Here is a 27456-nt window from a genome sequence, read left to right on the forward strand (position 1 = left end):
ACTCTTTTTGAGGTTTAAGATCATCTGCCTTGCATATACTTAATAAAAATATGCCTCTAAAGTTGTTTAAGAAACTGTGGAGATAGGGAAGATGCACCTCCAGTGCCTCAGTGCTCTTCCTGGTTTATTAGCAGCTCCAGTACCTGTGTATGATGATACAGAGAGGAGCTGTTTACTTTATTTTAGTGATTAGATAGGTTTATGGTTATTTTTATTGCTACACATATGAACTGTCATGGTGGCTGTAATTAGAGGCACACTGAAGTGCTGTTCCTTCTCTTCCATCTGAGGTTCAAAAGAAATCTCTGTCCTTCTGGCAGACTTTGATTCTCTACTGAATTTGTCCCGATGTATGAAAACCAGTAACAAAGCAGGGCACAAACTGGACAGGGTAAGGCCAGTGCAGGAGCCAGTGATGGTGGGAGGTCCCAAGGCAGCTGCGGTGTTTTCAGAAATTGACCTTCTTAGAAGACTGCTAGAGTCTAGGTGTGCAAGTGCTTGCTCCCTTTTTGTTCTAACATGCTAGCGTTGTTTGTAAAGATGATGAACTGAAAAAGGCATTTGAGTATGTAGGAACACTTTCTATAAAGCCTTTATCCTCATGGCAGGGACATTTTCCTCACTGGTATTAGTTGTTTGAGATAGGACTATCTGTTTGATCTGCGGACATTAGTTCCTTACAGGGCAAAGCATGTAGTGAACTAAAGCGTTAGGAAGAGAGAAGGAAATTCAGGTTACCTTCAGCATGGCAACAATATAAAGAACTGTAATTGCCACAGATGGCATGAATGGAGAAATCTGCCAAATAAGCAAGGTGGGAGAGACAGCAAATGTGAAATAAAAAATACCAGCAAAACAAATTAAGCAGAAAATAACACTCTGAAAGTCATGGTAATCCAACATTTTGAAGAGAAATAGGGAACTCCAATCCAGTAGGGTGCATGTCAGTCCTAAAGTGAGCAGTCGAAAGTAAACTTAGGGGCTAACTGGGATGTTCTGTCACCAACTGGTCTAGTCACCATTGATAACATCCTCTGTATTGGCTAAAGTGCCAATACATTGCAGGTAGAAATGGGGTGAGATGATTCACTGGTCTGATTCTTTTGTTCCCTTAGCAGCTCTTAGTGGAAGTACATCATTGCACACATCCAGTCTTCAGGCTCAAAATTTGTTTTCAGTGTGTCCACTTAAGTCTTGGAGACATTTTAGGAAGAAAAATATGTAAAGTTTTGTGTATAGGCTTGATGGGTATCAATGGATCTTAGGCAATCTCAGGGTTATCTGGTGTATGTGGGCATGGTGTCACTAACGTGCCATTTGACATCATGGAACAAATCAAGGAAAACATGTTCTGGCTGGTTACTGCCAAAAAATTGAGGGTCTTTTGCTATGGGCATCCGGAACAAATTGAAACCATGCTTGAAAACTCACAGCTGCTCTTCCTTTTCTATTTTCTCCATCTCCTCCTCTGTCAGGACTCTGAGATGCTGGGACAACTGGGAGGGATTCCACATCTCAGCAAGCAACAGAATCACACACAACAGAATGTTGGGTGTGTTAACAAAGGGAAACACGCCTGCACCAATTATTTAGTGCCTTCTTCCCTTGACATTAGGAAATAGTACAGAATACCATTCAATATTTCAGTCTTATTCCTTTTTTCTCCTCCTTCTCTGTTTCCTCTTCAATATGGGGGAACATGCTCATATATTTAAAAATACCTTTTTCTTTATTTTTCTTGAGGGATGCTATAGCTTAGTGCTATTACCAACACAGAGAGGTGTAAGGGGATGAAGCAAAAAGCTTTGTGACAGGTTGTACTCAAGTCTCTTTCATGCAGCACTGTGAAAGAAAATGCAAAGCAGTTCACAGCTCATCTTCGCAGTCTTCAATTTGCAGATGTCCTGCCCCAGATCTTGCTCTCTTCTCACAAGGTTTATAAAATAGTGTGTGTAGAATTTCCTAACTTTTTCTTCTATGCCAAGTGGATTTGGATTATTTAATCAATTGGTCTGCATCTGTGTGTCATTATTCCTTGTTTCTCAATGGAGAGGATTTTCTTGCATTTCTAAACCGGACTGATCTATATTATGCTTCAGCAGGGAAGAAGGGTACAGCAGAAGGCAATTTCTTTTTCGACGGTGAAGGGAAGTACCTGTGCATCTCTTTGGAAAGTTGTGTATCTTTTGTGTTAATGCCTATCAACTAGTGCATTAGGAGGTGCCCACCTGCATTTGGTGGGCAAATGCACACATTCGGATCGGCAAATCAAGATAGAAAATTATGTGGCTAATCTTTGTGCTTGAAAGGTGCATATCTGGTGCATTAAAACAGTCTTAATTCATTTTCAATTGAGTTTTAGACTCTTACTGCTGCCAAAAGCAAGGGTTTGGATCCTGGGGGACGAGGTGATAATTTTTCCAGAATGATACTTTAGACCAAAGGATTTCAACTCCTTCCTGGTTTTGAACAATTTATAAAAAAGCTAGTAGAAGTCTCAATCTCCAGGTAGTACATTTAGACCTACATATTTGTTCTTAGAACGACCTTTGGTGACCGTTACACATAATGCGCAGCCTCATGTATTCGTATCCCACAGCTCAGAGGAAAGATTTTACAGAAACTTGTAGCTCTATTTGTCTTTAGACAACCCTATTTCAATCTGGAGCTTGTTGCTTAGCATGTTTATGCTATATTGGAGACAAATAGTCTAGAATGAAGACGTTTATTTAGGTTAAAAGATTATTAAAAAACAGTCTTTCAGGCTATTCATAATGCCACCAGCTGGCCTGTCGGTTAGTTGTGAGAGCCTACAAGCAGGAGGGTGCTTGAGATGACTGAGCTAAGTAAAGAGGAAATAGGAAAAAGATCAGGATCCTGTCTTAGACATAGCAGTCCATGAGTCACTGGGAGAGATGCGTGGGAACATACAGTGCAAGAGTTTAGCAGTTTTAAGGAATTGAGAAGACTGAAAGTTAGCCTATGTTTCTCCAAAAGCAAGATTGCAAATAGTAGTCAATGGAGACAGAGGCTCTGCTTGTTTTTGTAGTTTGAGCTTGTTTTATTTTTAATAGAAGCAACTAACATTTTAGTATTAACTTGAGACCACTTGATCTGATTTTCTTTTTCTCATGAAAGACTTCATTTTTCCTACTTTTCAGAGAGCCAGCAGGTAGGAAGTTTCTTCTAAATCTACAGAAACTTCATCAATTATAAGATACTTCAACTCTCCAATTTGGTAGCTCAGTGAGTTCAGATACCTTTGGAAGGTCTGATGTGCACACATATGCAATACTGTAATCATACCAGTCCTGTTGCTGATCCATAGAGGTCCCACGGATCCTGGCTCTCACCAACCTCTTGGAGATATCCTTCAGTACTTTGGGCTTGGTTGTCTAAAAAATTTGTCCGTATGGATAATGTATTGCTTTTTTTTTTTTTGCTTGTATCTCCTACTCTATTGTATAGATGGATTTCTTGTATTGTGTAGAAGATATTGTACTATGGAAAATTCAGCAGTCTAACCCTAATGATACAGGTGGTGTTACAAAACCAGAAAATCTAATTTGTATTTTTTTCTCATTATTAAAAGAAAAAACAAAACAAACAAAAAAACACAGCATTAAAAATTGCATTAGGAGAACTTTATTGCTGCAAGACAAACTTTGGAAAAGTTTGGAAAAGTTATTATGGGAAACATCTGGATTAAGAAATGTTAACTCAATGTGCTGCACGTTTTCATAACTGTCTTTAGTAGTACAGTCCTTCCTGTTCCCTTTTCCATCTCCTGTTCCCACATGACTTCAAGAACAAATCCTTTCCTCGTTTGAAACTGCTGGTGAATAAGGCATAGTGAAGAAGGCAGTTGTTCAGCATATTTCTTTCTTCCCATTATGCTGTGGAAGTGATAGGCCTTATTTATTGTATAATCTCCGTGCCAAACAGAACAAACTTGTGTAATCCCAACAAATCTACTTATACACATAAGCAGGCACTTTGGCAACTGAGACAGCTCCTGTGGCTGAGCACGTGACAGAGCAACATTGTGAGGGCCCTTCTGCACTACTGAGCCTCACTGCTGGCAGACGTCCTTCACCACTTGATTCAACTCCATCAGAGAGATATGTTGGTTGTGTTCGTTTGGGAGGAGTGGTGTCTGTTTTTTTTTTTTTCCCCCCCCCTGCAGTTTTCAGCTAGCATCTTCTCTGTAAAGGTCAGCTCCAGACTGGAATTGAGCCTGCTCAGGGAGAAAAGGGTCCCTCTTCTTAAGCCACATGGATTTCCATACGCTTGGCATCATATTGGAAAACCTCTCTCTGTTGCATTTGTAGTAAGCTATTCTTTGTGGGTCTTGGGTGACCTTAAATGAAGGCCCCAGTACTCACTGACTGATATTGTCTGCTCCTCTGGTTATCAAGTGTGTCTCAGTTGCTGGAGGGCTCTGTGTTGATAAAGCATTCCTGGAATTTTTCCTGTGTAGGTTTTCATACGACACAAACAAAACATCCCAGGCAGCCCAGCTTTGTCGTTGTTGCACATTCTGATACACCCATCTGTGTCTTAAAATACCTTTGAAGTGTATGATGATTACTCGGAAAGCTTCTAAGCAGCCTCTGGAAATGACTGTGTTTGCTCTTTGCAGGTGGCACGAGTGGTGGGGGGCGAAGCGCACTGTCTGGGAAAATTCATAGAGAAGCATGTCTAGTTCCCGTCCAGTATTCCTGCATATCCTCTCTACCTCTATTCTGCATAAAGTAGAGAAGGACAGACATGTTAGACTTTGTTGAAATGAAACCACTGAGTGTAAAATGGGATAAATACTTGTAAGAGCATTGCAGATACTGAAAAAAAAAGGCCAAACAATAGAGGCTCTGAAAATCTGGAGCTGAAGTTATAATTTATAGGAAATTAAACCATCATAGATTTGGAATAAACTATCAAGGCAGAAGACTTTGCTTAGCCCCCTTCAAACAGTATGTGGTTCTAATACAGAGGAAATCTTGGGGTTTTGTTTTGCGTATTGTCTTCAGAGCTTCACGCTTTGCAAAAATGCAGGACTATGAGGCAGCTACCAGCTATGTTCAGCTGTGTCCTGCTCATCCTAAACTAATGCTGCCGTCCGGGTGCAGGGAGCAACTCTTTCTGTTCTCCAAGAGGTACTTTGGTACTTCTGAAAATCATCCTGTCATTTTACTAACTTGGAAAGCAGTGCACAACCTTTAGCCAGAAGCTAAAAGTATAAAAGTAAATAGCTGTGTTAATGGTAAACCTAAGGGTGCTCAGGAAAAAAAATAAGGAAGTCAAATAATATGAAAATAATGATACCTCAGCCAAAACTGAGTGCTTCTACTGTTGCTTTTTTTAAAAAAAACACTTATCTTACATATATACACACATATATATATATATATATATATATATTTATATTTATTTAAAATAAGATGTGAAATGAGCAAGATGAGACACCCAATGCAGTCAGAGTTCCTGGTTTTTAGAACTGTACCTTCTCTTGATATATTTGACTTCAAATTGTACAGGTTCTTAAGGTTTAACAACAGTTGGGTGACAATAGTTTTAAAGTTACTGATCATCCTTTTTCTTTAGGATGTACTATCAGAGGATGAACAACTAAAACTGTCCACCTGTAATAACACTTATTTTTAATGAATCAGTTAGGCTTTGAAGGGGAGCATCGAGGAAGATAGATGGGAGCAGAAAGTGTTAGAGGTGACAGATCTGCTCTTGATTTCAGTACCTATAGTGGAGGTGATTTGGTAACTTGCTCCAGTCTTCACATGTGTGTTTTCTTGTTTTAGTGATGTTGGTGTCTGGAAAGGAAAATAATTTCTTTGAATTTGGCTCAGGACAGAATGCAGTGTTGGAGAAGATGGGGCAGCTGGGAAGCAGGAGAGAGCTCATGGTCACAATCTCATCAAATGCGATGAGAGCTGTGTTGGATCATGCAGCAGGCCCTGCTGTGCTGATGAACAGCATATCAAGGAACCAAGGAAAGGATGGACACATGAGAATTGTCAGTGACGCTGCAGGAGAGTCAGAGAGAAATAGAGGAGGATTTACTATGGCCCTCAGAGTTCCTTTTCACCCTGGAAAATCTCATTTGTTACAGTATGTCTGTGTTTATTAACATGTAGCTTACACCTCTGGAGCAAAAGAGAAATGTTTTATGGAGCTCAAGTGCTTTCATGCTGATTGAACTGTTTTCACAGTAAATCTTGTAATATAATGATAGAATCTTGCCCTTGGTTGCAATATTTTAAAATCAGGACAAAATGCAAATGTAGGCTTAGTTGAGATAAACCCAATCTTAATTTAAGCATTTTTGCTAATGCAGCTACAGATTTCTTTCCCTGCAACAGCTGTCATCCAGGAAAGCATGCGAATGAAGAGGCTCATTGTTCTGTTGAGGAAGGGTAGGGAACGAGGATTTCCTCCCTGGCTTCTCCCCACACTGATCTGAAAGAATCTGCATTTGCTGGCCTCTGTGGGTAGCAAAAAAGGTCACTCACTGTGATGACTGGTGAATGGGGGATGTAGCATTTTGCTGTGTGCTGATGAAGTAGCTTCTCAGTATTTTGAGAGTAATGGTGTCAGTGGCATGGCATCTGGTTTTGAAGGCAGAGGCTTTGGGGAGCAAATACGTCTTTCAGTAAGATATCTTACAAAAATTGTGCTGACTGCCATCCCTCATAGTACGCAGGTACCCCTCAGAAAGCACAGCTGTCCTTATGTATCTCAAATACAGTATGAAAAAAGTTCTGTAGCTTGCCTACTTCTTCTGAAAACATAACTTCATTAAGGTGAGAACATGTTTAAATGATCATGACTGACATCACCACTTGGCAAGCTAAAATGAGTGATCTAGGAAATTTAGAGATGTATTTAAATATAAAAGTGACAAATTCATTCAGTAATATGCATTTTAAAGAAATAATAAGATTATCATAGCAAACTGCTTATAGCTATTCCCTGCTTCTATAGGTACATAGCAATATAAATACAAGAAGTTCTCAGAGTAGCTTTGTAATTCAGTGGCTAGGCAATGTATAAAAAAGTCTAGGAATCCATTGCTGCTTTTAGCCTAGGCAGAAGTCAATTTTTTTCTATGGCCAAATGACTGCAATTTGATTCTTCCACACAATCTGCTAAGGAATGTAGTGTTGCTCTGGATGAACATTTGGTGTTCCTCCTCCTCCTTCTGGAGGAACATCTTCTGTTCCTAGGAGTCAAATAGGGTTGCCAATAGAAGAAATAATTCAATAAAGCATGAAAAAGTTGAGCTTCTATCAGAAGTGAACCCTTGAAAAACACCAGTTGTTCCTCTTTGAGAATGTAGATAATGTGCCCGATCCAAGTTGTAATTCAGGTACTTCATATCCCTGTTATCCACTCTTGGCTGGTTCGCCAGCTGAGTTGCATTCTCATGATGTGCTGTAACCAAAGGACAGAATGATGCATTGCACTGGCACAGCAAAAAATTTCATCCTGGGATTTTTTTAATTTTTTTTTTTTGGCTAGTGAATTCAGTTATCAAAAAAAAATAATGCACAAAATGTGTGATACTGAACTAGTATGAACTTAGTAAGAAAGCACAGTAAGTTTCTGAATAGCAAAGTTTAGCTTGGGTCACTTTTTTTTAATGATAAAAAGCCTTTAAACATCCTGACCATCTTTAGCTATGTACCAGATGATAAGGGAAAGGTTGATATCACACCACTAATAAAGGGCAGTGATGACCAGTGGACAGCAAACTGGCTCTAAACTAACAAGCATGCTTAGATTGTACCTTAAATGTACAAACATTGCATTTTACACTAGAAATCCTGTTGTTGGAGGCAAACTCTGAATGGACATACACTAGAACTACTTAAACAAACAACCCAGTTATGCCTCAAAGTAATTGCTACTTATTTTGTTTATAATTTGAGCAATGCTGGTGACATGGCATTACACTTAACTGCATTCCATTTTGGTGCTAACTAATATTTGCCCTAACACCAGGCATAAATAAGCTGGGGCTTCTCTTGAGACAAAGCAGATATTGCCTCTTTAATGGAATATAATAGGCATAAACAAGCCAATTGCCTTTCTTTGGGATTGGAGTTATGTGATTTTTATCCTTTTGCAAACGTTGAAAAGCATTACAAGTCATTAGGCAATTTTCATAAACACCAAGTTAAAATAAAACAACAATTCATCATTCATTTCCATGCAAATTCCCTTCAAATATATTGTCTGTGAAGACAGTCATTTTGCTCCTCTGCATAGTGCTGTGGAAACCTGAAAGCTTTCAGGCCCTGACAGAAACTTCCAAAAAATCTGTGGAGCCTGCCTTGTTCTGGTGCGCAGAGCAGAGTGAGTGGAAAGGTGTTAATGAACAAACAAGGAAGAAGGGCACCTGATCTGAATGCCTGAAATGAGACATATGTTTGTTTCTAGTTACCTCCCTGTTTTCTTTATGCACTTATGTATAGTTAGGTAAGTGATGCTCTGTTTTAGCTCCTTTCATGGGAATCTATGCACCTACATTAGGATTTAAATTCTTAAATGGGGTTAGAGAATCTAACCAGTTTTGTCTATCTGACAGATGAGGCCTGGGATCTTTTCCATGGAGACAGTGTTAATGATGAGCAATAAGCAGAAACAGCGTCTCAGTGCATAGTCACTTTGCTAGTAAAATCATCACTATGCATGATCGAATGACAGCCAAAGCATTCAACTTTGACTACATTACCAGTTTCTTCGTGCATCACAACACAAATTAATCTTACGGGAGGGATCTGAACAAGGCTGCCTTTCCCACTAAATCCTTGAGGCACACAGGATTTGGGCAGATACCATTCCTCTGTGTCTTCCGTCTGTAGATAGCCTATATGGAGTCACCCACTGCCCCCTTCCACTTAAAATTTAGCATTCTGTTACATAGGTTTATTTGAAGAAGTCCTTAAAAGCCCTTATGTGATGTACAAAAATACAAGGTGACCATTGGTCACAACTTCTGTGAAGCAGTGTGTTCTCTGGTCATGTTTGCTCTGCGGAAATCAAACCTGTGACCATGACAGCTTTCTTGTTTTCCTTCCTCCTTATCTGTCACAATCCTTTTCATTCAAGAGTACATCAGATGCAACAGTTTGGAGGTAACATGAGGTCATTCAGAGGTGCTGATGTCTGGGGTGGAAGGAGCAGAACCAGTATGTGAAGAATTTGAGGCTGAGTTCGAAGTATGTGAATTTGTACTATGCAGGCTGCACCAGAAAAGGGACTGTGAGGTTACTGCAGTCACTCAAGCTTGAGTATTAGTCATTCCAAAACTATGCTGTTGAGAACTTTGGTTGAGGGACAGCATCAGAGAGGGAAAAATAGAAAGTGGAATTAGTGTTACAAGCCACCAAAAGACAAAAGTGCTATCATTACAAACTCCCCGGTTACTTACACAGAGTAGTGAAAACAGTACAGATAACATTTCCTTAGATCTCTAATACTGATTTTTGTATAAATCTGGTTCAGTGTTCATTCATGCATCTGAATTCAGGTCATGACTGCTGTGTTCAAGGGCAATCAGAAGTACATTCTTGCCTCATTTGGGCTCTTAATCTTTTTCCTGTTCTTTCGCTAGCTAGGCAAGTCCATGCCTTGCTAACTCCTGCCTGAAAATGTAGGTTGGGCTGGAGCCAATCTCTTGCCTACTTGCTTGAGTCCATTTTCATCTGTTCTACACTTCAATATAAATTATCCATCTTATGTTTTCTGAGTATTTGTTGTTGATGTTCTTGTTGGTGATGGTGTTTTTTATTCTGTTTTGTTTTTCCTACCAACCATTTTGGTTGTACTGTCTCCTTGAAGTGAATACAACAGAGGGTTCAGAGTTTATTTTCCCGATGCTCAAACATGAAGAAAATTAATAAATCCCCGAGTCAGCACTTCAGTGTGTGGGAAGATTATCACTCAGATCACTGAAAACTTCATGATTTTCCTATGTTCAAATGGTCTGACAATGACATTAAGGGAGGCAAGGTACATTTCTTATTTTTTAGGTTGTTTTTTTTTGTTTGTTTTTTTGTTTTGTTTTTTTTTTTTGGCATTTGGTTATCCAACCTACCAAGTAAAATTCCAATCAAAGTTGCATATGTATCGTTTAGTATCACTGGTTTAGTATCTTTTTTAGTTTTCTATATGACTTAAGTATAGTAGAACTCCCCAAATCATTGCGACATTTAGGCAGTGTTACTAAAATTGTAAGGTGTTTTTCTGCTGTAAGAACCTTCCCAACCAAAGTCCCTTGTAGTGATGTTAAGAGGTCATCCTTTCCTCCTTGCAGCCTTTATTGATATGAAACATAGCCACTGTTTCCAACGCTTCTGATAGATAAGCAGTAGCTTAGTTAGGACTGATGTGGTTACTTGAGGCAGTAAGGCAGAATTAGGGAGGGCCAATCTGAACAGTATTCATTCCTGAGACAAATGTCTAAGGAAGAATTTTATATATGCCCATATTGCTGGGCTTCTGCATGCAGTTGAGAGCAGTATTTTGTGTGGGGATAGATTGAGCAGAGGGGCAGCAGAAGGGCTTGCCACATCCTACAGAGCTCCAAAACTTACACAGGGTTTTCCAAAGCAGGCCTGAAGCAGTCAGATACCTCTTAACATTTGCAACTCCTGGACTGAGCATCCATACCCCTCAGCTCTTCAGACTATCCCCTGTCTGTTTGGTGAGCTCTTGCTATCCCACTTGGTGTGATAAAAGAAACTGCTAAAACAAGAGGATGCTGAGAGCTGCCTCTATTCAAATCTCTAATGAGCTCCTCCTTGTAGCTCTAGGTTTAATTAGTTTTCATTGCAATATTAATGATCCAAACAAACCATTTTAACTTTCCTGTTGCACAGCTGGAACCTTCTTATTTAGTATTCTGCTCTATAAGGGAATCGTATCAACTTCCTTTCCCCTCCCCCATTTGTCCCATTAATATGCATTGAAATCACAGTCTCGTTGGCATAGAGTTTCAGACCTGCTATAAAAGACTAATAATTTCTAAAAATGGCAGGATTGAGCTAATCACAAAGTCTCATCCAAATAATACAAAGATAGATTTCTCCCAGAGTTTGGTGATGATGATTAATACTTCATTTATTTATTTACAGTGTATCAGCATTTACAAAGATTCACTCATTCCTCTGAGCACACATACAATCTCTCTTGAACTCCATGGTATCGTATTGCAGCAGAAATGTCTAATCTGTAAGTCTCCAACAACAGTACCATCTTTCTATTTTTTCCCCCAGGAAAAGGGTATTCACTTCTCAGTGTGGAGCTAAAGACACAATGGAATAGATGCATCTCACATTTCCCTCTGAAATCTCTTAAAGAAAAAAAGTCTTTTTGTCATCTTCTGATGTGTTTCTGCTCCTGGACTCAGCAGGATTTATAGGGAATGAAATATATATAATTTGAAGATTGCATGCTGATGGATGCTGGAGAGGAGTTGGTTCTCTTGTGCTGAAGGATGGATGTGGAGTCATTCATTGCCAGTGCTTTCTCCTTCCTGTGCTGTAGAAATCGGGGGAACGTAGGTAGCAAGGAATCTCTTTAGTGTCCTCCTCAGAGCTAGTCTATCGCTAAAACAAGATATGCTCTGTTTTGGCATTGTCTTGTTCAGAACTGAAGGTTTTCTAGGAGCTCGAGGAGCTGTGCTCTGCAGATAGACTGTCAGCTACTGCATAAAAGGGTTTTCCTGGCCATACTGTACAAGCAGAAGTCAAGATACGTCTCTGAAAGTGCCAAAGAGATTTAGTGCTGCTGTCAGATTAATTTTCATTGAGACTTACTTTCCTATGCACTCGCATAGTTTTTGAAAATAGGGCTTTGGAGTGAGAGCATTAAGATTAAAGGATGATCTGATTGCATGCTTTGACACTGTCTGGAAGGTCTAAGTTCAAGAGAGCAATGAGTGACTTGATGGCAGAGTAACAACCCCATGGCCCAGGCAGTGGGAGTGGGAAGTGCCTTACTGAACCCCTGCACCGGGAACCTGCCATAGGCAGTCTTTCCTCGTGCATCATCCCTAACTCATCTCAAGAGGCATGTCCTCACAAAGCACTTTTCCTTATGTTGCCATCCTGCCAGATGTAACCTAAACACATGCTGGAATTTAAGCTAACACATTTTACAGCAGATTTGCTGAAAGCTACTGCAGTCACGCAGCCTGTGGTCAGCACTGTTGAGCTGATGTGTGGTTGTGCTGACGAACCTAAAGTTTTGTGGTGGACAACTGAACCAAGTCAAATCATAGAATCATAGTATTGTTTGAGATGAAAAGAACCATTAAAGGCCACCTGGTCCATCTCCCCTGCAACAAATGGGGACACGTACAGCTCGATCAGGTTACTTAGAGCACTGTCCAGCCTGACCCTGAATGCCTCCATGGATGCATCCACCAACTTACTGGATAATCTGGTCCTGTGCCTTGCCACCCTTATTGTAATAAACTTCTTCCTTATGCCCATAATAATCTCCCCTCTTTCAGTTTGAAACTTTCCCCTTGTTCTGTCACCACAATACCTGCTAAAGAGTCTGTCCCCTTCCTTCATACAGCCCCCTTTATATACTGAAAGACTGCTCTTGGCTCTCACCGGAGCCTTCTTTTCTCCAGGCTGAACAGCCCCAGCTCTTTCAGCCTGTCCTATGCAAAGATTTAGGCAGTGTAACTTAAGGCTCAGATTGAGTTAGCATATATAACTACTTATTTACTAAGGGCCTTATACTGTCCTTATGGGTCTGCCAACATTAATTATTGTGGTTTATCCCTAACCCAGTTCCATCAGAAAGATGCAGGTTAGTTTAAGCACTTGATAAGATGACTTTCATTCTGTGCTGTTTCTACAGAGTCAGGCTAGGAAATCCAAAGGGGCCAGTAAGATCTAGAGTGAGAAGATGGGGCAGTAAGACTAAGCCAAAAAACTGCTGGGCACTAGCCTCCTGACTGGCTTGGCAGCAATCTGCACAGCATGTATAATTGCAGCTTCAGAGTGACCTGCTTTGTTCTTGCTTCACTCAGTCCCTTAGCCAAAATTGCACTCACAAGCTAAAATCAAAGAAACTATACCAAGGGATGGATCTGATTTAACAAAATTGTTTTCTAAATTGATTTAAATTGGTGTTCAAACTGTGTGCACTGCTTCCTTCAGTGACAGAAGTATGATTTTACCTCTTCCTATTCCTGGTAGCTGTGCAGAGCTGAACCACCTGAGAGGAAACAGGCTCATGCCTCTCCATAGCTGGGCACTTACACAAAAACTGAGCCAACTTTTCATAACATAATTGTCAGTGATGTTTCAATTAAGAGCCTTGGGTGACTTTCTGCTCCCAGACTAAATCATATGGTACTTAGAGAAGCATCATTTTATCCACAACAGAGTATATCTTCCTTTGCTGATTCACGATGTTTGGGCCTGGCAGTGTCTCTTCAAAACTCAACATTTTAGGAGAAGCAGATACTTCAATTTATTTCTACTTGCTTGGCACTTTGAACCTTTGTAACACAGCTACCTTCAGGCTTTCTCCTTCTGCAGCTGTGAATGTCAACAGCTTAAGCATTTTTGGGGGGAGTGAGGTCTGATTGCCTTGTGTAGAAACATTCAGCCTTACTGTCCTCTCATTTAATGAAAGAATCATTTCTTATGCTAAAAGAAATGTAAAAGTTGGTGCATTATGGGAATTAGCTAATGTGTCTACATTAAACATTGAATCTTATGACTCTCAATAGAAGCATTAGGACTGGCAACCTTGCCTTAGATGTGAAAACACTGAAAAATAAAAACCCAAACACTTACCTGTGATTTCAGCATGTGCAGTTTCTAATGATGAATGATACTGCAGGTGCTAGGTACATTTATTGCTTTTTATGAATCACGCATATTAAGACTATAGGGTGGAGAGGGTAGATATTTTTTTCTAAATATTTTTTTCTTCAGGTATTGAAATGTTGTTTTAAAACCTTTTGAAAGCTGGGTGATGTGATGTTTCCACACCAAAGCTCATTGCAGGGAAAGGCTGAGAGCTGTCAATTGTTCTGAGAGCTAATGGAGGCATTAAAAATGTAGCAGCTTACTGGGGAGAAAGCAGGGTGGGTAGGGAATGTGTGTTACTAGCATATGCTGTAACTGGACTGTAAGTGGTCTCCACACATTCATGAATGATGGCTGACCTCTACTCTGCTAGGGCACATGTGTGCATGTCCATCATGGCAACACACTCTGAACTTACTGCATGAGAGGCTCCTGGGAGCATAACCCCTGTATCTATCTCCAAATATAGCTCTGCTGGGCTGCAATATAAGGCAGTGGGGAGAGCTGTGGGATTGAGTAGCCGTTTGGAAACTGCACTGCAGTGATATCGACCAAGATCCCCATGCCTGGTTGGTGACCTTCTTTGCTAAGAGGCAAATGTCTGCAGCTTGTAAAAGAAAAAGATGCCCCTGAATGCCTTTCCACTTTTAAAGGCTCCCTAGTGCCGGCTCAGCAGGGCAAGTGAAACCCATGGCAGTGATTACTGTACTCACACTGTATCAATGTATGCAGCCATACATCTGGACAGGGAGGCATGCCCTAAGCAGGGGGCTGGGAATTATTCCTGGAACTGCCTCCGACTTAGGGTTAGAGCTTTGACCTGAGCCAAACTGCTAACTAGGAACTGTTTCAAAGCCAGTAGCTTTGAAAATGATGCCAGTTAGCCCCTCTCTGTCTTGGTGTCCACCCTTATAAGTCCTTTATAAAAATGAACTACATGGGAATCCTTCGAGAAAAGTTTCCTATTAGAGCAATAATGAATAAGAATTATAGCAACAATTCAGTTGTCTCTGTGAAATTGTAGGGATTTGGTCATTGTCACTTGACTGCAATTTTGTTTGTCCTGCAGATACAACAAAGAACAAACCAACCGAAGTATTTATTTATTTATTTATTTTTTTAACATGGAGGATGAAAATGATATATTGCTGTCTTTTAAAAGAAAATTAAAACTAACTCTAAGGTGTGTGTAATAAAATGGCACTTTAATTCTCTAGTGTACCATGAAGACTTCTTCTGTTAATTTATTCTTTTATTTTCATTTTTTGTGCTTCATGTAATATTCTGAAGTTATTAATGTGGCAATATATTTGACCACAAAAACCTGCCTTGTGGTGTTGTTAAGACTGTGAATTAACTCCACAAATGGAAAGCATTTCTGAATTCAAGGCAAATAGATCATGCTTTGGATAAAATCATTAGCTACATGACAGATGTGCAAGGGCTTCTAGGGATGCATAAGCACCTTGAGTATTTGTAGCATCAAGACCAGAACTCACCAATACTAGCCTAGGTTGCAGGTACCTGCAAATAACTTTCCTAATCTGTGCAAAAGAATTTGTAGGACACCTCCTGCACCTATGGTACAACTTCCACTGAATGCAAATTAGCTGACATAATTTCATTCTTTTCCATCTGTGTGCACTGGCAGTGAATGACTAATTTTCTGGAAAAAGAAACAGAGCTTTTATGTCAGGGTTATCATAGACTTGCAAATTGATATTATTGTTTGAGTTAGAAGGGACCATTAAAGGCCATCTAATCCAACTCCCATGCAATGAACAGAGCCACCTACAGCTCAGTCATGTTGCTCAGAGTCCCATCCAGCCTGACCCTGGATGTCTCCAGGGACAGGGGATCAACCACATCACTGGGCAACCTGTTCCAGTGTTTCACTACCCCTAGTGGAAAAAACTTTTTCCTTATATCCAATCTAAAGCTCTCTTTTAGTTTGAAACCATTTCCCCTTGTCCTATTACAGCAGACCCTGCTAAAGAGTCTGTCCCCTTCTTTCTTCTAGCCCTCCTCTAGATACTGAAAGCCACTCTCAGGTTTCCCCAGAGCCTTCTCTTCTCCAGGCAGAACAGCCCCAGCTCTCTCAGCCTGTCCTCATAGGAGGGGTGTTCCATTCCTTGTATCATTTTTGTAGCCCTCCTGTGAAGACACTCCAACAGGTCCATGTTTCTCCTGTACTGAGGACTCTACATCTGTATGCAGTACTCCAGGTGAGGCCCCACCAGTGCAGAGCAGAGGGGCAGGATCACGTACCTCACCCTGCTGGCCACCATTCTTTTGATGCCGCCCAGGATACAGTTGGCTTTCTGTGCTGCGAGGGTACATTTCTGGTTCATGTCCAAAACTGCCATCCACCATTACACCATTCTTTTCAGGAGTATGCTCTATCCTTACATCTCTCCAGCTTGTACTGTTATTGGAGGTTGCCACGACTCAGGTGCAAAACTTTGCACTTGGATTTGTTGAACCTAATGGGGTTCACCTGTGCCCACTGCTCAGCCTGTCTAGGTCTCTCTGGATGGTATCCTGTCCCTCAGGCCTGTCAACAGCACCACATATTTTGGTGTCATCCTCAAACTTGCTGAGGGTGCACTCAATCTCACTGTTGATGTCACTGATGAAGTTATTAAAGAGCATCAATCCCAGTACAGAGTTACCACTCATCACTGATCTTCATTGAGCCACCAACCACTAATCCCTGAGTAGTGATTAATATCATGCACTGGGAATGTGTTTTAAGGAAATCATGGACAAGCTAAAGTAGGTGGTAAATTCCACAAATGGTCTCAGGAGTTGCTGAGGCCTCAACTTTGTGGTGGATGCAGTATGTGCTCTTGCGGTGCAACTTCTTGGAACAGAACTAAAAGGAACAAAGGTTTCAAAGACGCTTTGCTGAAGTGTATTGCTTTGTTAGCTTTGATGTCTGTCTCTCCATGCTGGTAGGATAGACTCATGACTCTGAAATGTCTGTTTTGTGCTCAGCAGTCAGAAAGACAAACAGAAGATTGGGAAAGCAATCAAGAATCATACTGTGTTGCCACAAATCCATTCTGAATACCGACTGTGGTAATTGCTGTCACCTCAAGAAGGATGCAAGAATAAATTAGACAAGAAAGAGCAGAAATTGTGAAGTCACTTTTTTTTTTTTTTTTTTCCATTAAAACTGATTAAGTTCAACTCTTCTTAGAAGAAAGATAACTGATGGGATGAGCTGTTAACATTTCTCACAGTCTAGGAGCTACAAACCACAAAGTGAATACCAGTGGAAAGATAATTCTGGCCAGAGTCAGAGGCAAGCTATTTTTTTCTGTTGTTCTTGAGAGACACTACATAATAGAGTTTGCATGGAGGAGAATGTTTCTTAGATACCAAACTGCCAATGGCCACATCTCATATAGCTGTTGATTTTCCACCCTTTTTCTAGGCCTTGCTGGTCAAACTGCTGGCTCCAGGCTGTTGTGTGAGCATTACCTTACCTCCAAGCTCTCCGACACTTGGCACACGCAGGAGTGAGATCAGCTGGTGTTGTCTTAGACTGGGCAGGGGCAGGCTGTACAGCTCTGGCCCTTTGTTGGATTTCTTCTGGAGAAGAATGAGGTGCAGTTAATGTCAGCTCCTCATTAGGATTGAATGAAGAGCTGAGCCAAAACTGCTCAGCCCCCCATGGCATCCAGGCAGACAGCTAGTGAAATGAGGCCTGACCATGGCTCTCCTTTGCCCTAGCTCAGCAAACCAAGTGCCAAAGACATGTGCTTTCCATGGCTGTCAAACAAACAATGAAAGGAAGCAGACCTAAACACAATTGTCTTTTTAGGTGAAAGCAGGGTTTGCTGTCATTCTTGTCAGCGACAGGCTCTGCTGGAAGGCCCCGCAGGCACCTGATTACATCAGGGCGGGGGGTGGGGGTCATGCTGTCATACTGTGACACAGCAGCATAGCTGGCAGGGAAGGAGACTGACTGCTCCAGCAGGGTTCCCATACGAGGGTATGTATATATCTCTTCTATTCATCTCTGTGGGTAAAATGCTGTTTCCTGTTGACTCTGAAGTGAGATACAGCACCCTTTACTTATGTGACCTTGTTGTGACGCTCCACCTTGCTCAGATTTGCTAACAGTTTCTGTGTCCACCCCCACTGCACTGCAGTGATCAGGAAAGACACTCAGGCATGAAAGCAAAAGCTCTCAGCAAAGCCAGCCAACAGTACTGTGCTTGACTGTGTTCACAGAATTCAGGGGGCACCAGGCAGGCCCACATCTTCCTTGTCGTGCTGAGGAAGTCAAAATGAGGAAATGCACAGGCGAGTGCCTAATTCATTTGTTTAATACACTTTTTCTGATCCTGTGCAATCTTATTCTGTTCATATTTCCTGCCAGAGAGAATTTGCTGGTAGCCAAGAGAAATAGGATCAGACCCACAGAGTTTCGAAGCCAGAAAACCAATGGTTGTTGCTGTTTCATCTTCCCTTTCCTTGTTTTTGTAAGACTTTCCCAGTACCCCCACTCCCTTTATATCCCTTCTCCTCTTATACACCTTTCCTTTGTATTTTCTGGCTGTGGGAGTGCTGGGTCTTGGTCCCTCACTGGGGCTGTGGCTCTGCCACCCCTCTTCAGCTGTTTCAGGAGGTTTCAGGAGGAACAGACCCCTTGAAACTGTGATTCCTCCCATGGGTAGAAAGGCATTTCAGACCTCCTAGAGTCCTACATTGATGAGAAAGACAGCCTAAGTGGCCAGCTTAATCGTGAAAAAGGCCAGGGCTGAGTGTGATTAATTCCAGCCACTGAATCTCATCTTTGTGCTCTTATGGGATGTTTTGTACTAGAGCTTTTCTCTCCCTCTTATCCCTGATTGTGAACCATCCGTGCATTCATATGCTGAAAGTGTTCTTGAGTGTCTTTGTCCCCTGAGGCTGAACTGCTGCAGTCCTGTCATCTCCCAGTATTAATAATAATAATATATTCTATTTATAGAGCTTCAAAGTTTCCCATCCACCTTTGGGATAGAACATACCAACAGTTAGATAGTGCACAGCAACCCTAAACAACAACTTAAGACAGATGAGTGCATCCAGTTGAAGCTGAATATGAGATTTCATTTGGCAGAATTTAATTGCAAAAGTTATTAATTATTATTGTTGTTGTTTATGTAGCTCCAGACTCGAGAGCAATAGGCACTTTCTAAATACTACCAATAGGTAGACAAAAGCACAAAGGCATTATGATCATATCAAAGTAATTTGCAGAAGGCAGAATGTGCTAATAAAAATCCTCCCCTAGAGATTTGCCCATCTAGGACTCAGCTTAATCTGATGAATCGTCCATAATGCTGGAATCTGGACTCTTTTTCTGGCTTTTCTATTGTTTTTTATTGTAACCTTTGATATATAGTTTAGTTGCTTTGAATCTAAATCACATCTACACAAGCATGTTGTAGCCATTCAGCAAAGGAAATCATCTGATACAAGTATTTGATATAAATCTCTACAAGTTTTGCAGAATGGTTTAATTTAAATGGACAGCTGGTTTCTTTGGTTGGGGTTTTTGTTTGGTTTGGGGTTTTGTTTGTTTTGTATGTTTTGTTTTGGTTTGTTTTTGTCTTAAGATACAGGACTGGGTGTACCTGGGGTGTGGTTCTAAAGATCATCACCACTGAGTGCGAAGTTAGGTGCTTGCTTACTCAGGTTCTGGCCACAGTAGAAACCCCTAAGATAACTGGTGATTACTGTTAAAATCTCATGAATGGATAAGAGACTTTACAAAATAATGTGACTCACATCATGAGTGAAAAGAAGGACTGTGTGAATCTGCAGGTGGATTTTTTATAGGGAACAGAAATGGTAGTCATGAATGGTGCAAAGACAAATGTGGATCCTGACACTGGAATTGACAAGAGTATCCAAAGTCAAAGAATGTAAAAATATTGCTGTTTAAATAAAATTTAATTCCTACTCAGTTCTGTTCACACTACCATTTTCTTGCTTTCTTCCTGTTTTCTGCTTTTAAATTATTTACACTGAACTTTCTGTGCTTTCCTGAAAGTCTGCACGCTCTCAGAACTTGTGGTATTTTTTTCTACAGAGATGTTTCATGCTTGTCATGGTCAGCTAGGGTGGAAAAAAACTCAAGGTATCTCAAGGTATCATTAGCATCCCTTCTGTGAGAACAGCACAAACTCCATCTTTAAAGCAGCATGGGAACAGAGCGTGTTCCAGCTCCTCACTCACATCTCTAGGAGGATTTCTCTTGATTGGAGCTGTCACATCTGCCAGGCTGCTCCTGCAGTCAGTATTAATTTCCAGAATATTTAGGTTCAGCACATCGTCATTTGAAAGTCTGGAGAACTGTTGTCCTTCAGCAGGGCTGGAATATTGAAATCAATGGGTTTGTGATCCCAAGTGACATGGACACTGTAGAAAATGCCATCAGTGGAGACATCAGACTTTTCATTTTGTTCTGTCTGCGTACATAGTCGGTTAATGGATTGCAGATACACCTGGCTTTGAGTAGTATTGCTCTATTTTGAAAAAGCAATACTTTCTTGCAATAAAAATGCACTTTGAGGTTACCATGCTTAACTGCTTCAGTCTGTGCTCTACTTTGTGTGTAAACACTTCTGCTGAAATTAGTGAGAACATCTGCATGAGTGAAGTTATGGACTTGCTTGCAGCCTTGGTTCTGCAAACGTGTTTAGTTTTGCTTCTAAGGAAAGGCTCTGCAGGAAGATAATTAATCACATATATTTTACAGGATTAAAATTTTATCTGTAGTTATTTTATTATTTATCTTTTTGTCCAAAATATCTTTGTAAAATTTAAAGAAAACCAGTTGTGACTTTGAAAAGTACAGTATTTGTCTTTTTATTCTCATTACATTTTTATTGAAATATTTGATAATGTAAATTTTCTAATGAGTTCTGCAGACTAAGACCCTTTAAAAATGTCTGAAGTCAGTGGTTTTTGTTATCATAATTCAAACCATATGCTCTTTTCTGAATGGAAAGGGACAAAAGAATGGTTCTTTTATTTGCATTTGTCTCTTTATTAATACCAGCCATTTTAGTATGTAGATTGCTCCAAAAGTAATGCCTCCTATTTATTTCCAGGGAAAGTGCAACAGATACAAAGAGCACAATAACACTATTCAGTAGAGCTATTCTATTTTAAACTCTCAGCTATAAAACACTATTTTTCAATATAGTCACCACCATTGCTATGCATTTTCACCAGAGATGAACAGAAGCCTGCATGCATGCTCATCAAACTCTGAACCAGTGAAGGTACCTCATGGCCTCTGTCACCACTGCTGAAACACACCTCTCACTGCCTCTGAGTCTGTGGGCCAACAGAATAAAATAGGAGGCATTACATTCACAGCAACCTTCGTATATTGTACACTGAGTTTCAGTGTCAAGAATCACTTTACTGCTAAGAGCAGTCTCTGATAACCAGGGACCCATCTGGGTAATCCTCAGTAAGGGTTTATGACAAAATATTTAGGACCAACAATCAGGCTCCCTTATGCTGCCCAGGCTTAGCTCCAGGCTGAGGACCTGTCCCCAGTTTCCCAAGCCACTCAAGCTCCAAGGCAGATGAAGCCAAGGATGTGACAGCCAGGTCCTGGGCTATGGTAGATGACCCTGACAAGTGCCAGGTGAAGAGCTGGTGTCTGCAGTGAATCTGTGCAACCATGCTCTAATTCTGATGGCTGCATTGCTGTTTTCTTGCTTTTCTGCAGGAGCTGCTTTCTATTCATTTGACTTCTTTCTTTCCAGTTTTATACAGCACTGCTCTGCACAGAAAACACATTTGCTATCTTTCAGAGCAGGTTTTTGCTGTTCTTGGCAGTTCTGTGTTTGCTTGGATTCCTCCTGCTAACCCTGATAATCTCATCATCACCATCTGTTGGTTTGTTAATCTTCCATTCAGGACATTCAACGAAACCCTGAACAATTAACATTTGCTTTTTCTGAAAGGCTGGCCATCAAGTTCTAGTTCCGTCTCGCACGTTTCCTGTCTTATTGAGAGCCAATTTTAGATTATTTGCTCTCCTTTAGTGCAACTTAAAGTTGTACCATTTTAGAAATACAATAGTCTAATTCCTCGGATTACTGGAATAGGAAAAAGCAAAAAGCTGCCTTTCCCAGTTAGCTGATGCACTTTGAACTGCTAATAGGCTGGAAACAGGTTGGGCAGTGGTGTCTGCTGCAGCTCGCGTGCTAGCAGTGCCCATGGTGCTGGCTTGGCAGCAACCTGGGGGGAAGTGCTGTGGGGAAGGCAAAGTGCCTTTACTCAGGCAGAGAGCATTTCTCATGCAATGGAATGTTCAGGATATGCAAAACTGAAGCATTTTCAGATTTTTTTGTGTGTGGTTTCCAGTACTACTTTCCCGAGGAAGCTTTGAGCTCAGAAGAGTGTTGGTTTGGGAATTCAAATTTAAATGCCTTCCCTGTCTGATTCACATCTGGAATGGGGCCTCTCTCCTGAACAAAGCTGGTCTTTCCATTCCTTCCCCGCCAGTGCTCGAGCACGGAACAACACAGACACACATTTGCACCCTCATATTTTCTGAGCATACTGTTCAGTGCTCTGAGTTTAGGAGACAACATAAATATGCATTGTTCCTGGTGAGGAACTAAATTCTCATGTTTTCTTCTGCTGTTTCCTCTTTTGGGCCCCCAGAAAGTATATTCTGGAAACCACAAAATGAAAACCACTGTGAGTGGGGCAAATTCACAAGCCTATAACAAGTTGTTCTGTTTTATCTTCTGCCTCTTGACTCCTCCCCACCCAGCAGTGAGCCCACACTCGAACAGTAGCTACTTCTGCAGTACCAGCTGCACTGCGGTGTGACACAGCTCCCTCCCATAAAACACTGCCAATCCCCAAAATCTGCATGGGGTCACCCCTGCAAATCCTACCCAAAGCCCATCTCTCAGCTGCAGAAGATGTCAGTGGCGCTAAGAAAAATGTCATGGAAAATCTTCCAAGCTGTTGTGTTAAATGCAAAGAACTGCGCAAAATCTGGATGAGATCTGGAGAGGGAATGGAAACAATCCCAGTGGCTGGTCCACAGTCTGCGGTGGCGAGGTACAGTGCTCAGAGCTCTGGGCAGCCATATGACATCTCCACGTTGACCAGACTTGTAGCTGGTTGGGTGCTCATATGATTCCCTAAAAATAGCAGCTTATGTTTCCCATCATTGCCGTCCAGCTATTTTAATTAGCCTGTGGTCTCTGGTTTTTGCTTTGTGATGTGTAAATAGGAAATATTTATGCTAGTCCAGTAAATCCACATTCCTCCCACCTCTTTTCTTAACTCAGATGGATTAGAGCTATGTTTATAAAATGCCTAATGCATTTGTCTTAGCATCTCTAAATGTCACTGGCTTTTCTGTAATGTTTTTTTCAGAGGACTAATTTTTAGGTCACTGCAGCTATTCACAGGTATTTTTCCTTCATCTGATCTGTCACAAGCCTGTTCATTTCCTAACTTTCAGTTGGAAGTCTACTTCACTGCTCATCTTGGGACTGGCTGACACTCTCACAGTTCTTGCTTATTGCACTGACAATTCCTGATGGCCAAAGTAAAGAAGAAAAAATTATTTCCAAGGTAAATTGGTGCCCAGACATAGATAGGTACCTGGCAGGTTTTTTTGCTTAGTGGCTTATGTACTACAATGCTTTCCAGGATTGAACCCTTTTTTTTTGCAGAATAATTTAGCTGTCTTCTGCTCTTTAGCATTTTCCAGAGTAGGTTTCTTTTAAGTCAGTCTGTCTTCTGCTCTCAGCAGAGTGTTCAACATGAAATTGCTGTGCAAAAGATATCTTTTTGGGGTTGTGCAGATATGATCAAGGTATGTGATGTTTCTGTCTTACTGTCAAAAATAAGACTTGGTTCCTGACTGCAGTATAATTTGGGGGAAATAGATAGGATGTGGTCATGACTGATATCCTTGCCAACATTTGTAACAAAGTTTTCTGGTTTTCAGAGTCCTTCAAGGGCAACTTCTGTCCCTGGGAGCTATCAGAGAGTTGCTGAGCCCAGGCCTGCCATTACAGGCAAGGCACTTCCCAGGGCTTTCAGTAAGGTCCTTGGGGCTGGAATCCAGAGGAGCCATCTCTGAGTCAGCTGAGACTGGGTGATACTGACTGGGCAGCAGTGGAGAGAGCAGGTCAGGATGCAGAGATTTTTTAAAAATTGAATTTAAGGTAGACTCAAAAGGTAGCACAGCCAACATCTGCCAGAGCTTACAAGCGCAGTCAAAGCTGAGATGCAGCACAGATTGTTGATTTCAGGAGAATCTGATTTCAGGGAAGAATTATAGCTTTCTGTCAGTGGGAAGAAAACCTTTCCTAATACTTTCAGAGGGCACACCAAAAACAATTTGGATTTTGTAAAATTCTGAATTGTAAAATCAAGGAAAGTTTATTTTGGTTTGACCCATGCTGAAATGTCTTTCAGAGCTTTCTTTTACAGCATTTTTTTTTATTTTTCTAGGCTTCCTTCCAAGCTGCAATAGGGGCAAATAGGGAAAAATTCAATGACTTCATAAATCAGAATTTCTCTCCTTGACAGAGCTCTAGGAGTCTCTGGCAAAGTTCACACCTTGAAAAGTAGCCTTGGTTGATGGCTGTAGGGGTGTGAAGATAGACAGCCCTTCCAGCAGGTGGGAGAAATGGCTGCAAGGGAGCAGGCTGCAAGACTGCTCCTGTCTGCCTTCACTTATGTCTGCTCTGCTTTGTTTGTCTGGACAGAAGTTTGTTTTGAACTTGGATGTGGGTTGAGGCTGAAAGCAGAAGAGGACAAAGGTGAAAAGGAATATGGAAGAGATCTATTTGTCATTTCCTGTGTTGCCAGGTGCAGCATAGCCTGTGTTAGCTAACAAGAGGTGCTGATGCAGTTTTAGAAGATGTGGCTTTAGTTTCTCTTTAGGTGGGAAAACACCTATACTAATAGAAATAACAAGGAGACTTCTGTCAGAACCCTCAGTCCTTTGCAGCCTCCTGCTGTTAGGGGAGGCCAGGGCTTGGTCTGAGCAGAGCTTTTGCAGAAAATCCATCTGCTTGAGAAAGCCGTGATGCTTTCCCACTTGAGAGAAAATGCGCATGTGCTCAGACAAGCCCAGTGCTTCCTAAAGGAGACTGCAAAACTGGAAACTTCAACTCAGTTTCAGGCTTTCTCTCTCCTCCTTCCAGGTGTGAAATGCAGAGATTGCAAGAGGAGGAATAATTTGAGCACTCCCTCCCCAGAAACTGTATTTCTATTATCAGAGGAGGTGTGCATTCAGATCAGCTTGAGCCTGGAAAGAATTTGGGTCTGCTGACATGCTGCAGGAATGGGACAGAAGTTGGCAGCCACCACCCCATCCAGATAGGTCCTGTGGCAGTGCAGCCCTCTTGCTGGCAAACACTGAGCACTTGGGCTGTTGGACGAGGGTAGGTGGAACAGAGCCTGGTTTGCAGTATGACTCTTTGTTCACAATGCTGCTGCACCTCTGGGCACATCCAGGAGCAGGCATGCAGTTGCTAGAAGCACCCTCAGAAAAACAGGCCTTGCAAAACTTCAGGCGGTATACATGTGGAGCAGGTGAAGGCGCTATTAGGCAGTGTGGTATGTCTGTCCTCTGCCCAGAGATGAAGTTATTGCACTGACTGGGGTATCAGTCAACAAATCATTCAGCCTGTGCCTGCCAGGTGAGGGCTGAACCTGTATTTCTCTGTGGGGCAAAAAGTGCTGTAAACAAACAACTGAAAACTCAATGTAATCCTAATATACTTCTGGGATATTAAGTAGGCCCCTTGCTTGTCCACGCCAAGAGAATTATAAACCATTTACTTTCTACAGTCAAAGTAGTTTGATGCTTGCATTTTCCTAGTCTAGAATGGCACACTTTCATTTCTGCTTATAATCAGTTCCATTTTTTGGTTTCCATGTACCAGGGACCTTTTGCATGTACTTGGTCCATTATCTCATTGAGGTCTGCATAATACTGCTTCTGTGGGACTTGCAACTAAGGTAATGAAGAAAAATCCTGGCTCCCTTAGTAGGGCAGAATTCCATTTATTTCCCTGAAGAAAGTGTTAAGTGGTGGGATACAACTCTGAAAATCCTGAAAAAATACTGCTTTTGCATAAGGCTTTCATGTGAGTGCTCTCAGCCTTGCCAAGCATACTGAGTTTCAAATTTGTATGTGTGGGGAAGTGTGTGTGAAAAATGGAGTTCATTAAACTGCATACATTCATTTGCTATTGACATATTTGTGTTAATGGTGTTCTCATTTCACATAAATTTAGAATTTCAGTCCAAATAGCTGTCTACAAAAGTTCAATGTGATCTGTTATTGCTCCACACTCACTGAAAGGAAGCAGCAGGAATTTTTGCTTTCTAACTTTCCTGGGAGTAGGGTAACAACATCTGTGTGCCTCTGGGTTGTGTTTGCTGTGTGCTGTTCAGTAATTTTCCCCAGAAGTGGTTTTATTTTAATGGCAGGCCATCTGATCCCAGAATCTCATCTGAGCACTGAATTTGCAAATATTTGTATTTATTATTGTTGTATTTGAACAAATATAATGCCTATCCTAAGATGTGAGCCCGATCAAAGCTGGAGCCTGCACAGCACATTCATCATGCACAGCACTAACCCCAGCTGCTTTCCCATGAGAGGCCTCTGTTGGATTTTCCAAGCCCTCAGCCACCTTTCCTGCACGAGCATCCACAGTTAGTTTCCATAGGGGTCTTTTTAGTTGTTATTCAGCCTCTAAGCAGTTCACAAGTTCATGGGCTCACAGAAACTCGGGCTATACCTGCCTCTCTTCATAGATAGCAGGGATGGATTTATTTTTAGCACAAGTGTTCCAGAAATACATTCCACCTTCTTCAGAAATGTGTGGGAGAGACAGGGATACGTATACAGACAGCTTCGCCTCCAGCAGTGTCAGTGGGTGCCTGAAAACTGCTATTCCACTGCTTGTTTTCATCCCAACCTGTTTTTGCAGTGTGCAGCAGTTCTCTTGGATGGCTCAGCTCACAGGGGCCATGACTTGTGCACGCACTGGATCTTAACATAGGTGCTGTCACGAATTATGGGCATGAGTAGCTGTTGGAGTGTACAATTTGGGACCAGAACTTGATAGAAGTGCCCTGATGTTTGGCAAGACCAGCATTTGGTTTGGGATGAATTAGCAGAAGCAGCTGAGCACCAAAAGCACAGACCAGGAGCCTAGGAGAGTGGCCTTAGCAACATCTTCCTGTTGGGATATGTGGGGAGCAGTACACCTCACCCAGGTGGGAAAATCAAGGCTGAACGCTGCTTTGGGAAAGGCAGATCATTGCCCTTCCAAGGACAGGTGAGTTCAGGCTGCTCCTGGGTTGCAGAGAGTTACTGTTTATCCCAAGCTTCCCAGAGCTCGGAGAATCTCAAGCAGTGGAGAAGGCATGGTTGCTGCCTTACTCATGCTGTATCAATGTAATTAGCAGCTCTTTTTAAAATGCAGGTGAACACCAGGCTCACATAGAGCCCTGCTCTAGCATGGAAATAGAAGTTGGGCCATAATCACAGGAGATTCTTTGTTTGCTGTGGGCTGAG

At 41.5% G+C, this 27456-nt stretch overlaps 1 protein-coding gene across 3 annotated transcripts in view; it reads left to right on the forward strand.

Annotated features, from left to right (window-relative positions):
* The window catches only part of C8H10orf71 (chromosome 8 C10orf71 homolog), a 76170-nt gene that overhangs the window by 30322 nt on the left and 18392 nt on the right, over positions 1-27456 (forward strand). Inside the window, exon 1 of one of the 3 annotated variants that reach the window (XM_090145180.1) lies at positions 17668-17859. The exons of 1 other annotated variant lie outside the window; for it this stretch is intronic. The gene's annotated coding sequence lies outside the window, so the exon portion shown is untranslated. Of the gene's footprint in view, positions 1-17667; positions 17860-23293; positions 23481-27456 lie in introns of those variants that run through there. One more of the 3 variants, XM_090145178.1, reaches the window with a different exon arrangement.

The sequence above is a fragment of the Phasianus colchicus genome, chromosome 8 (genome assembly GCF_987193195.1).
Source record: "Phasianus colchicus chromosome 8, bPhaCol1.hap1.1, whole genome shotgun sequence".
Lineage (NCBI taxonomy): Eukaryota > Metazoa > Chordata > Aves > Galliformes > Phasianidae > Phasianus > Phasianus colchicus.